The following is a 14399-nucleotide window of genomic DNA, read 5'->3' on the forward strand; positions in this document are numbered from 1 at the left end:
CCCATCACTAACAAGGTGAACCTTCAGGGATGGGACAGCAGGCCCACAGTGGAAGCAGGACCTGTCTACACCAAACCATGCCTCTCTGCACCTGGTAACTGTTATCTACTGGCGCAGGATTGATGCTGACCAACCAGACAGCCCCTCCTCCAGACCAGTGCTACTGCACTGCCTGATTCAATTCGTATATTCTTTCTTCCTTTTCTCCTTCTTATCTCTTCCCTTCTCTAGTCTGCTTACTCTGGCTGTTGGTTTGTTTAAGCAGACATATTTAATCTTTCTCTCTTTTTTTTAATGTTTCATTTATTTCTGAGAGGGAGACAGACAGGCATGAGCAGGCAAGGGTCAGAAAGAGAGGGAGATACAGAATCCGAAACAGGCTCCAGGCTTTGAGCTAGCTGTCAGCACAGAGCCCGACGCAGGGCTCGAACCCACGAACCGTGAGATCATGACCTGAGCCGAAGTCAGAGGCTTTTTAAAAATTTTTATTATTTATTTATTTTTTTTTTTTGAGAGACAGCATGAATAGGGAGGAGCAGAGAGAGAGGGAGACACAAAATCCGAAGCAGGCTACAGGCTCTGAGCTGTCAGCATAGAGCCTGACGTGGGGCTCGAACCCTGGACCATGAGATCATGACCTGAGCTGAAGTTGGATGCCTAGCCGACTGAGCCACCCAGGTGCCCCCGAAGTCAGATGCTTAAGCGCTGAGACACCCAGGTGTCCCTAATCTATTCTCTTTATACATGTAACTAACAAAACACAGATGGGAAGAAATAGAAATTTTGAACAGACCCATAACTAGTGAAGAAATTGAATCAGTTATCAAAAATCTCCCAACAAATAAGAGTCCTAGGCCATATGGCTTCCCAGGGGAATTCTACCAGACATTTAAAGAAGAGTTAATACCTATTCTTCTCAATTTGTTCCAAAAAATAGAAGCGGAAGGAACATTTCTGGCCTCATTCTATGAAACCAGCATTATCTTGATTCCCAAACCAGAGAGAGACCCCACAAAAAAGGAGAATTAAAGGCCAATATTCCTGATAAACATGGATGCAAAAATTCTCAACAAGATTCTAGCAAATCAAATTTGACAGCATATTTAAAAAATTATTTACCATGATCAAGTGGGATTCATTCCTGGGCTGCAGGTCTGGTTCAATATTCACAAATCAATCAATGTGATAGGTCACATTAATAAAAGAAAGGATAAGAACCGTATGATCCTGTCAATAGATGCAGAAAAAGCATTTGACAAAATACAGCATCCTTTCTTAATAAAAACCTTCAAGAAAGTCAGGGTAGAAGGAACATACTTAAACATCATAAAAGCTGTATATGAAAAGCACATAGCTAATATCATCCTCAATGGTGAAAAACTGAGAGCTTTCCCGCTGAGATCAGAACACGACAGGGATGTCCATTCTCACCACTGTTGTTTAACATAGTATTGGAAGTCCTAGCATCAGTAATCAGAAAACAAAATGAAATAACAGGCATCAAAATTGGCAAAGAAGAAGTCAAACTTTCACTTTTCACAGACGACATGGTACTCTAAATGAAAAACCTGAAAGACTCCACCAAAGGCTGCTAGAACTGATACATGAATTCAGCAAAGTCACAGGGTACAAAATCAATGTACAGAAATCAGTTGCACTTTTATACACCAATAATGAAGCAACAGAAAGAGAAATCAAGTAACTGATCCCATTCACAATTGCACTAAGAACCATACAATACCTGGGAATAAACCTAACCAAAGATGTAAAAGATTTGTATGCTGAAAACTATAGAAAACTTATGAAGGAAATTGAAGAAGACACAAAGAAATGGAAGAACACGCCATGCTCATGGATCTAAAGAATAAATATTGTTAAAATGTCAATACTATCCAAAGCAATCTACACATTCAATGCAATTCCAATCAAAATTCCACTGGCATTCTTCCAAAAGCTAGAACAAACAATCCTAAAACTTGTATGGAACCACAAAAGATCCTGAATAGCCAAAGTAATATTGAAGAAAACCAATGCAGGAGGCATCACAATCTGACTTTAGCCTCTACTACAAAGCTGTAATCATCAAGATGGTATGGTATTGGCACAAAAACAGACACATAGGCCAATGGAATAGAACAGAGAACCCAGAATTGGACTCATAAATGTATGGCCAACTAATCTTTGACAAAGCAGGAAAGAGTATCCAATGGAAAAAAGACAGTCTCCTTAGCAAATTGTGCTGGGAGAACTGGACAGCAACATGCAGAAGAATGAAACTAGCCCACTTTCTTACACCATACAAAAAAATAAACTGAAAATGGATGAAAGAGCTAAATGTGAGACAGGAAACCATCAAAATCCTAGAGGAGAAAGCCAGAAACAACCTCCTTGAACTTGGCCACAGCAATTTCTTCCTTGACACATCTCCAAAAGCAAGGGCATTAAAAGCAAAAATGAACTATTGGGACCTCAAGATAAAAAGCTTCTGCACTGCAATGGAAACAATTAATAAAACTAAAAGGCAACTGACAGAAGGGGAAAAGATTTTGCAAATGACATAGGATAAAGGGTTAGTATACAAAATCTGTAAAGAACTTACCAAAGCCAACACCCAAAAACAAATAATCCAGTGAGGAAACGGGCAGAAAACATGAATACTTTTACAAGGAAGATATCCATATGGCCAACAGACACATGAATAGATGCTCAATGTCATTCATCATCAGGGAAATACAGATGAAAACCACAATGAGATACCACTTCTCACTGGTCAGTTTGGCTAAAATGAACAACTCAGGAAACAACAGATGCTGGTGAGGATGTGGAGAACCGGGAACCCTCTTGCACTGTTGGTGGGAATGCAAACTGGTGCAGCTGCTCTGGAAAACAGTGTGGAGGTTCCACAAAAAATTGAAAATAGAACTACCTTATGACCCAGCAATAGCACTACTAGGAATTTATCTAAGAGATACTGGAGTGCTGATTTTTAGGGGTACATGTACCCCAAGGTTTACAGCAGCACTTTCAACAAGAGCCAAATTATGGAAAGAGACTATATGTCTATCAACTGATGAGTGGATAAAGAAAATGTGGTTTATATATACAATGGAATACTACTTTGCAATGAGAAAGAATGAAGTCATGCCATTTGCAGCAATGTGGATGGAGCTGGAAGGTATTATGCTAAGTGAAATAAGTCAGTCAGAGAAAGACAGATATCATATGTTTTTACTCGTATGTGGATCTTGAGAAACTTACCAGAAGATAGTTGGGGGAAGGGAAGGGGAAAAATAGTTATAAATAGAGAGAAAGGGAGACAAACCATAAGAGACTCTTAAATACAGAGAAGAAACAGTTTTGATGGGGAGTTGGGGGAAAGGGGGAAATTGGTGATGGGCATTGAGGAGGGAACGTGTTGGGATGAGCACTGAATGTTGTGTGTAAACTATGAACCATGGGAATCTACCCCAAAAACCAAGAGCACACTTTACACACTGTATGTTAGTGAATTTGACAATAAATTATATTTAAAACAAAACAAAACTCTCAACAAACAAAGTCTAGGACCAAATGGCTTCACTGGCAAATTCTACCAAACATTTAAAGAAGACTTAATACCTAGTCTTTTCAAGCTATTCTAAGAGAAAGGGAAACTTCCAAACTCATTGTATGACCTTAGTATTACCCTGATACCAAATCCAGATAAAAACACCACAAAAGCAAAACAAAACAAACAAACAAAACCCCAGAACTATAGGCCAGTATATCTGATGAACATAGATGCAAAAATCCTCAACAAAATATTATCAAGCCAAATCCGACAATACATTAAAAAATCATTCACTGTGATCAAGGGGAATGGATTCATGAGTTGCAAGAGTGGCTCAATATTTGCAATTCAATCAATGTGATTCATCACATAAATAAAAGAAAGGATAAAAATCATATGACCATTTCAATAGATGCAGAAAATTCATTTGACAAAAGTACAGCTTTCATTCCTGATTTTAAAAAAAAAAACCCTCAACAAATCTAGAGGATCTTACCTCAACATAAAAAAGGCTTTATATGAAAACCCACAGTGAACATCATACTCAATAGTGAAAAATGAGATCTTTTCTCCTATGGTAGGAAGAAAACAAGGATGTTCTCTCTCAATATTTTTATTCACCATAGTAGTACTGGAAGTCCTAGCCACAACAATCAGACAACATAAAGAAATAAAAGACAACCAAATTGGTAACGAAGAGGTAAAACTCCCTATTTGTAGATGACATGATACTTTATATAGAAAACCCTAAAGACTCCACCAAAAAAAACTATTAGAGCTAATAAACAAGTTCAGTAAAGTCACCAGATACAAAATTAATGTACCGAAATCTATTGAATATCTATACACTAATGAATCAACAGAAGCTGAAATTAAGAAAGCAATCCCTTTTACAGTTGCTCCAAAAATAATAAGATTTCTAGAAATAAACTTAACCAAAGAGGTGAAAGACCTGCACTCTGAAAACTATAAAATACTGATGAAAGAAGTTGAAGATGACACAAAGAAATGGAAAGACAGTCGATCCTCATGGGTTGGAAGAACAAATACTGTGAAAAATGTCCATAATACCCAAAGCAATCCACAGATAAAATTCAGTCCCTATCAAAATACCAACAGCATTATTCACAGAACTAGAACAAACAATCCTAAAATTTGTATGGAACTACAAATGCCCCTGAATAGCCAAAGCAATCTTGAAAAGGGTAAACAAAATTGGAGATATCACAGTTTCAGACTTCAAGTTATATTACAAAGCTATAATAATCAAAAGAGTATGGTACTGACACAAAACTAGACATGCACATCAATGGAACAGAATAGAAAACTCAGAAAAAGATCCATACTTTGACAAAGGAAGAAAGAATATACAATGGGAAAAAGATGGTCTCTTCAATAAATGGCATTGGAAAACTGGACAGTTAGATGAAAAAGCATGAAACTAGACCACTTTTTTCAACATACACAAAAATAAACTCAAAATGGCTTAAAATCGTAAATGTGAGACCTGAAAGCATAAAACTCCTAGAAGAGAGCACAGGCAGTAATTTCTCTGATATCAGTCAGAGCGGCATTTTTTTGGACAAGTCTCCCGGGGCAAGGGAAGTCAAAGGAAGAACAAACTATTGGGACTACATCAAAAGAAAAAGCTTCTGCACAGCGAAAGAAACAATCAACAGAATTAAAAGGCAACCTACTGATTGGGAGGTGATATTTACAAATGACATATCCGATAAAAGGTTAGTGTCTACATTATATAAAAAACTGACACAACTCAACATCCCCAAAGTAATCTTATTAAAAACGGACAGAAGACATCGATAGACATTTCTCCAAAGAAGATATACAAGTGGTCCAAAGACACATGATAAGATGCTCAACATCACTAATCATCAGGAAGTGCAAATAAAAACTACAATGAGATATCACCTCACACCTGTCAGAATGGCTAAAATCAAAAACACAAAAAACAAGTGTCGGTGAGGATGTGGAAAAAAAGAAACCCTTGTGCACTGTCAGTGGGAATACAAACTGGTGCAGCCAGTGTGGAAAACAGTATGGAAATCTCTCAAAAATTAAAAATAAGGCTACCTCATTATCCATGACTCACACAACTAGGTTATTTCCCCACAAAATACAAAAGCACTAATTCAAAGGGTTACATGCACTCTTATGTTTATTGCAGCATTGTTTACAGTAGCCAAATTATGGAAGCAGTCCAGCTGTCCATCAGTTGATGAGTGGATAAAGATGTGGTAGATATATACAATGGAATGTTACTCAGCCATTAAAAGGACTGAAATCTAACCAATTGCAATGACATGGATAGAACTAGAGAGTATAATCTAAGTCAGTCAGAGAAAGACAAATACAATATGATTTCACTCATATGTGGAATTTAAGAAACAAAACAAATGAACAAATAAAAAAAAAAAAAAAACAGAGAAGGAGAGAGAGACAAAGCAAGAAACAGAACCTTAATTCTAGAGAACAAACTGATGGTTACCAGAGGAGAGGTGGGTGAAATAGGAGATACAGGTAATGAGGTTTAAAGAGCACAGCTACTCTGATGAGCACTGAATAATGTATAGAATTCTAGAATCACTATATGGTACATCTGAATCAAATATAACACTGAATGTTAACTATACTGGAATTAAAATTTAAAACTTTATTTAAAAAATTCATGAAACAGAAATATAAAGAAATATGCATTAGTTAATTTTTTAAAATAAATCTAAAAATAATTTTTAAAAATATATTTCTGTGCAAAACTTATGGGTGAAGTAGGTCAAAAGATATAAACTTCCAGTTAAAGAATGAATGAGTCATAAGGCAGTAATGTATGGTATGGTGACTATAGTTAATAACAGTGTAGTGCATATTTGAAAGTTGCTAAGAGAGTAGAACTTGAAAGTTCTCATCACAAGAAAAAAACATAATTATATATGGTGAAGGATGTTAGCTGGACATATTCTGGTGATTGTTTTGCAATATATACGAATATCAAATTATAAGGTTGTACACCAGAAACTAATATAATGTTATGTATCAATTATACTTCAAAAAAAATTCTGGGTTTTTGTCCAGTGTATCATTTATCTCCTGCTATATAAGAAATTACCTCAAAAACTTGGACCCTAAAATAAACTTTTATTATGTCATAGCTTTTTTGAGTGTACTTGGCTTGGTCATCTTGTTCAGAGTAACTCACAAGTCTAATTAAGGTATCAGCTGGAGAAGTGGTTCAGCAGGTTCAGAATACACTCAAGGGGAGGGGAGTATCCAACAGCCTGAATCCCAGAAGGGGAATCCCTGGGGGCCATGCTAGAGGCTTTGTTCTACAGCAAAATATTTGGCAATACAGCCCCTCACAATATCACATAAAATTAGGAGCAATGTTTAGTTGAACATATCCTGCATGGCAGAGTGAGAAAGTAAATTAGCAAAATTTTCAGAATGTCAATATGAATATAAATGTATGAAACAATGTTTTATTTTAATTTGGCCTAACACTTCTATAATCTAAAAAAACCCAGAATGCATGTGTACAAATATGTAATTATAACAATGACCTTTACCTTGGTGAAATTCACACATTATACTCGGTGAATTTAATTTTGTGCATTTGTGTATGTGTATGTTTCAATAAAGGCAGTGACTTGGATGTATTCACTACCATATTCTCATTTTCTATCACTGAGATAAAAAAAGAAGTTTAAAGGAACTCCTTTAAGTGAAAAAGAAAAGGCCACATTGAAGAAAATTATGAATGAAAAGATGCAAAATATGACAACATGTACAGAAAGCATAAGAGTGGGGAGTAAAAAAGTTCTTTTAGAATATATTTAAATTTAAGTGAACATCAATTAATATAGATAGCTATATACTTAGAATATTACATATGAACCTCATGTTAACCACAAACAAAATCTAAAACAGAGACACAAAAAAATTAAAATTAAAAAAATCAAACATAACACTACAGAAATTCATCCATTACAAGGAAAAGGAGCAAGTGATGAAAGGAACAGAGAACTACAAAAACGACCAGAAAACAATGAACAAAATGAAAATATCTATCAGTAACACCTATCATACCTATCAATAAGTACTTTAAATGTAAAATACCTAAATGCTCCTTTTGAAAGACATAGTGTGACAGAATGGATTTGAAGAAACCATCTAAAAGATTGTAAGTAAAATGATAGAAAAGGTATTCCATGAAAATGGAAGCAAACAAGCAAACAACCTGGGGCAGCAATACTCATATTAGACAAAATAGACTTTACTTTTTAAATTTTTTTAATGTTTTTATTTATTTCTGAGAGAGAGAGAGACAGTGTGAGCAGGGGAGGATCAGAGAGAGAGGGAGACACAGAATCTGAAGCAGGCTCCAGGCTCTGAGCTGGCTGTCAGCACAGAGCCCGATGTGGGGCTTGAACCCACGAACCATGAGATCATGACCTGAGTCGAAGTCGGATGCTCAACCGACTGAGCCACCCAGGCGTCCCGACAAAATAGACTTTAAAACAAAGACTGTAACTAGAGACAAAGAAGGGCATTACATAATGATACAGGGATCAATCCAACAAGAGGACATAACAATTATAAATATCTATGTGCCCAGCATTTGAGCACCTAAAGTAAAAAGTAACACACATAAAGAGAGAAATTAACAGTATTACGCTAATAGTAGAGGACTTTACAACCCATTTACATCAATGTGTAGACCATCCAGGCAGAAGATCAATAATCAAAACCTTTAAATGACACATTAGACCAGATGGACTTAACAGATACATATAGAATATCCATCCAAAACCAGCAGAATACATATTCTTTTCAACGGCACATGGAACATTCTAACATGGCCTAACACTCCAAGATAGATGACATGTTACACCACAAAACAAGTCTCAATAAGTTTAAGAATACTGAAATCATATCAATTATCTTTTCTTAAATGATATGAAGCTAGAAATCAATCACAAGAAAAACTGGGCGGGGGGGGGGGAGAAGCTCAAACACGTGGAGGCTAAACAACATGCTACTATACAACCTCTGGGTCAATGAAGAAATCAAAGAGGAAGTAAAAAAAAAATACATTGAGACATAGGAAAATGAAAACACAATAGTCCAAAAATAATTGGAACACAGCAAAAGCGTTTCTATGGGGGAAATTTATAGTGATATAGGCCTACCTCAAGAAGCAAGAAAAATCTCAAATAATTTAAACTTACACCTGAAGAAACTAGAAAAAAGAGGATAAACAAAGCCCAAGTTTACCTTGGGGTTATGAGTTTGATCCCCACATTGGGTAAAAAGATTACTTAAAAATAAAATCTTTAGTGGTTCCTGGCTAGCTTAGTCAGAGAAACATGAGACTCTTGATCTCAGGGTTGTGGGGTCAAGGCCCACACTGGGTGCAGAAATTACTTAAATAAACTTTTTAAAAAGCCCCAGTTTAGTAGAAGGAAGGCGATAATAAAGATCATAACATAAATAAGTGACATAAGGACTAAAAACTTCCAATTTCATTCTATGAGGCCACAGTAAAATGACACCAAAACCAGACATAGAAAAGATCAATAAAACCAAAAGCTGGATCTTTGAAAAGAAAAACTAAATTGAAATACATTTAGCCAGACTCATCAAGAAACAAAGACTAAGGACTCAAATGAAAGAGGAGAAGTAGAATTAAGCAACTGGCATCATGGAAATACAAAGCATAATAAGAGAATATTTCAAAGTATATTACAAAAATCCTATATGCCAACAAATTGGACAAACTAGAAGAAATGGATAAATTCTTAGAAACCATACAAACTTCTAAGGCTGAATCAGGAAGAAGTAGAAAATATGAACAAACTGATTACTAGTAATGAAACTGAATCAGTATCATAAAATTACCAATAAACAAAAATCCAGGACTAGATGGCTTCACAAGTGAATTTTATCAAACATTTAAAGAGGAGTTAAAAGCTGTTAATCTTAAGCTATGCCAAAAAAGCAGAAGAGGAAGGAAAACTTCTAAGCTGATTCTACTAGGCCAGTATTATCATAACACCAAAAACAGAAAAAGACACTCAAAAACAACAACAACAACAACAACAAACCCCACAAAAAAACCCAAAAGCAAAACAAAACAAAAACAAATACCAAAAAACCAAAACAGTGTTGTAGGCCAATATCCTTGATGAACACAGATGCAAAAATTTTCAAAAAAATGCTAGCAAACTGCAATCAACAATATATTAAAAGGATTATTCACAATTAAGTGGAGTTTGTTCAAGGGAAAAAAGAAAGCTTCAGTATTTGCAAATCAATTAATATGGTACATCACCTCAGGATAAAGAAGGATAAAAATCATATGATCATCTAAATAGATGCAGAAAAATCATTTGACTAAATTCAACATCTATTTATAATAAAAACTCTTAGCAAAGTGGGTTTAGAGGAAGTGCACTTTGAAATAATAAAGGCCATATGAAAAACCCACAGCTAACATCATATTCAATGGGGAAAAGCTGAAAGCTTTTCCTCTAAGATCATGAACATGACAAGGAAGTCTTTTCTTACTACTTTTATTCATCAAAGTATTCAGAGTTCTACCCAAGGCAATCAGACAAGAAAACAAACAAACAAACAAACAAACAAGAATTCCAATTGGTAAGGAAAAAGTTAAACTGAAATAATTTGCAGATGACATGATAGTATACATAGAAAACCCTAAAACTCCACCAAAAAGTTATTAGAAGTAATAAATGAATTCAGTAAGGTTGCAGGATATAAATTAATACACATAAATCAGTTACATTACTATACATTAACAACAAAAGTATCAGAAAGAAAAAGACAATCTCATTTATAATTGAATCAAAAATAATAAAATACTTGAAAATAAATTTAATCATAAAGGTGAAAGACCTGTACTCTGAAAACTTAGAAAAAATTTTTAAATGTTTTTATTTATTTTTGAGAGAAAGAGAGACAGCATGATCAGGGGAGGGTCAGAGAGAGAGGGAGACACAGAATCCGAAGACAGGATCCAGGCTCTGAGCTAGCTGTCAGCACAGAACCCGATGCGGTGCTTGAACCCACAAACTGTGAGATCATGACCTGGGCTGAAGTCTGACGCTTAACTGACTGAACCACCTACGTGCCACTGTACTCTGAAAACTTTAACACATTGATGAAAAACACTGTAGACCACACAAATGGACAAATATTCCATGCTTATTGTTTAGAAGAGTTAATATTCTTAAAATTACCATACTACCCAAAGCAATCTACAGATTCAATGCAATCCCTACCAAGATACCAACATCATTTTTCATAGAATTAGAACAAATAATGCTAAAATTTGTATGGAACTATAAAAGACTCCAAATAGCCAAAGCAATCTTTTTTTTTATATATACAAATTTTATTTTTTTATTTCTTTCTTACAAATAGTTTATTGTCAAGTTGGTTTCCATATAACACCCAGTGCTCATCCCCACAAGTGCCCTCCTCCATGCCTATCTCTCCCCTCCCCCCCACATCCATCAGTCCTCAGTTTGTTTCTCAGCATTCAAGAGTCTCTCATGGTTTGCCTCTCTCCCTTTCCCCCACCATTTCCCCCCTTCTTCTCCCCCATGGTCCTCCGTCAAGTTCCTCCTAATCCTCCTATACGTGCAAACATGTGATATTTGTCCTTCTCTGCCTGACTTACTTCGCTCAGCATAACACCCTCAAGGTCCGTCCATGTTGCTACACATGGCCAGATTTCATTCTTTCTCATTGCCATGTAGTATTCCATGGTATAGATAAACCACATCTTCTTGATCCATTCATCTGTTGATGGACACTTAGGCTCTTTCCATGTTTTAGCTATTGTGGAGAGTGCTGCTATGAACATTGGGGTACATGTGCTCCTATGCCTCAGCATTTCTGTATCCCTTGGGTAAATTCCTAGCAGTGCTATTGCTGGGTCATAGGGGAGTTCTATTGTTAGTTTCCTGAGGAACCTCCACACTGTTTTCCAGAGGGGCTGTACCAGTTTACATTCCCACCAACAGTGTAGGAGGGTGCCCGTTTCTCCACATCCTCGCCAGCATCTAGAGTTCTCTGATTTGCTCATTTTAGCCACTCTGACTGGCGTGAGGTGGTATCTCAGTGTGGTTTTGATTTGTATTTCCCTGATGAGGAGGGATGCTGAGCATCGTTTCATGTGTCTGTTGGCCATCTGGATGTCCTCTTTGGAGAAGTGTCTGTTCATGTCTTCTGCCCATTTCTTCACTGGGTTGTTTGTTTTTCGGGCGTGTAGTTTGGTGAGTTCCTTATAGATTCTGGATATTAACCCTTTATCTGATATGTCATTTGCAACTATCTTTTCCCATTCCGTTGGTTGCCTATTAATTTTCTGGGTTGTTTCCTTGGCTGTGCAGAAGCTTTTAATCTTGATGAGGTCCCAACAGTTTATTTTTGCTCTTGATTCCCTTGCTTTTGGGGATGTGTCAAGTAAGAAGTTGCTGCGGTGGAGGTCAAGGAGGTTGTTTCCTGCTTTCTCCTCTAGGGTGTTGATAGTTTCCTGTCTCACGTTCAGGTCCTTTATCCATTTTGAGTTGATTTTTGTGCATGGTGTGAGAAAATGATCTAGTTTCATTCTTCTGCATGTTGCTGTCCAGTTCTCCCAACACCATCTGTTAAAAAGGCTGTCTTTTTTCCATTGGATATTCTTTCCTGCTTTGTCAAAGATCAGTTGGCTGTATACTTTTGGGTCCACTTCTGAGTTCTCAATTCTGTTCCATTGGTCTATGTGTCTGTTTTTGTGCCAATACCATACTGTCTTGAGGATGACAGCTTTGTAGTAGAGGCTGAAGTCTGGGATGGTGATACCTCCCGTTTTGGTTTTATTTTTCAGTATTACTTTGGCTATTCGGGGTCTTTTGTGGTTCCATACAAATTTTTGGATAGTTTGTTCTAGTTTTGAGAAGTATGCTGGTGCAATTTTGATTGGAATTGCATTGAATGTGTAGAGTGCTTTAGGTAGTAATGACATCTTAACTATATTTATTCTTCCTATCCATGAGCATGGAATGTTTTTCCATTTCTTTGTGTCTTCTTCAATTTCCTTCATAAGTTTTCTATAGTTTTCATCATACAGATCTCTTGTATCCTTGGTTATGTTTATTCCTAGGTATTTTATGGTTTTTTGTGCAATTGTGAATGGGATCAGTTTCTTGATTTCTCTTTCTGTTGCTTCATTATTGGTGTATAAAAATACAACTGATTTCTGTACGTTGATTTTGTACCCTGCAACTTGGCTGAATTCTTGGATCAGTTCTAGTATAGCCAAAGCAATCTTGAGGAAAATAAGAAAAAAATCAAAGCTGGGATTATTACAATTTCAGTTTTTAAGATATACTACAAAGCTATAATTATCAAAACAATATAGACACACAGTATAGGCACAAAAATAGACACACAGATCAATGGCTCAGAAATAAACACATAAAAATCTAAAATGAATTGTAAAATTAATTAATCTATGACAAAGGCAAGAATATATAATGAAGAAAAGACACTTTAATGAATGGTGCTGGGACAACTGTACAGCTACATACAAAGTGATGAAACAGGACTGCTTTCTTGCGCCAAAGTCAGGAAAAATTTTAAGACAGATTAAAGAGCTAAATAGGAGACATGAAACCATGTGAGTCATAGAAAAAAACATAGGCATTTTTAAGACATTGACCTTAGCAATATTTTTCTAGATATGTCTCTTCAGGCAAAGGAATCAAAAACAAAAATAAACTATTGGGACTAGATCAAAATAAAGGCTTTGCACAGCAAAGGAAACATCAACAAAACAAAAGGGCAATCTACTGAATAAGAGATTAATATCCAAAATATATAAAGTGCTTAATATAACTCAACACCCCAACCTTCTCCCCCAATAATCCAATTTTAAATATCAGCAGAAGACCTGAATAAATATTTTCCCAAAGACTATATACTGAGAGACAACAGACACATGAAAAGATGCTCAATATCAGTGATCATCAGGGAAATGCAAATCAAAGCCACAATGAGAGGGCGCCTGGGTGGCTCAGTCAGTTGAGCATCCGACTTCCGCTCAGGTCACAATCTCATGGTTCGTCGGTTCGAGCCCCGCGTCAGGCTCTGTGCTGATGGCTAGCCTAGAGCCTGGAGCCTGCTTCAGATTCTGTATCTCCCTCTCTCTCTGACCCTCCTCTGCTCACGCTGTCTCTCTCTCTCAGAAATAAATAAAAAACATTAAAAAAAAAAAAACCACCACAATGAGATATCACTTTACACCTGTCAGACAGAATGGCTGGAATCAAAAACGCAAGAAATAAGTATTGACAAGGATGTGGAGAAAAAAGAACCCATGTATACTCTTGGTGAGAAGGTAAATTGGTACAGTCACTGTGGAAAACAGTATGAAGCTTCCAAAATAGAAAGAAAAGAGAAAGAAAGAAAGAAAGAAAGAAAGAAAGAGAGAGAAAGAGAGAGAAAGAGAGAGAGAGAAAGAGAGAGAGAAAGAGAGAGAGAGAGAGAGAGAGAGAGAAAGAGAGAGAGAGAGAAAAAGGAAATACCATATGATTCAGTAATCCCACTGGTGGGTATTTACCAAAAGAATACAAAACACTGGGGCGCCTGGGTGGCTCAGTTGTTTAAGCATCCGACTTCGCCTCAGGTCATGATCTCACGGTTTGTGGGTTTGAGCCCCGCGTCGGGCTTTGTGCTGACAGCTAGCTCAAAGCCTGGAGCCTGTTTCGGATTCTGTATCTCCCTCTCTTTCTGACCCTCCCCTACTCACTCTGTCTCTCTCTCTCAG

This window comes from Hyaena hyaena, unplaced genomic scaffold (assembly GCF_003009895.1).
Source record: "Hyaena hyaena isolate Hyena2069 unplaced genomic scaffold, ASM300989v1 scaffold_1387, whole genome shotgun sequence".
NCBI classification, from domain to species: Eukaryota; Metazoa; Chordata; class Mammalia; order Carnivora; family Hyaenidae; genus Hyaena; species Hyaena hyaena.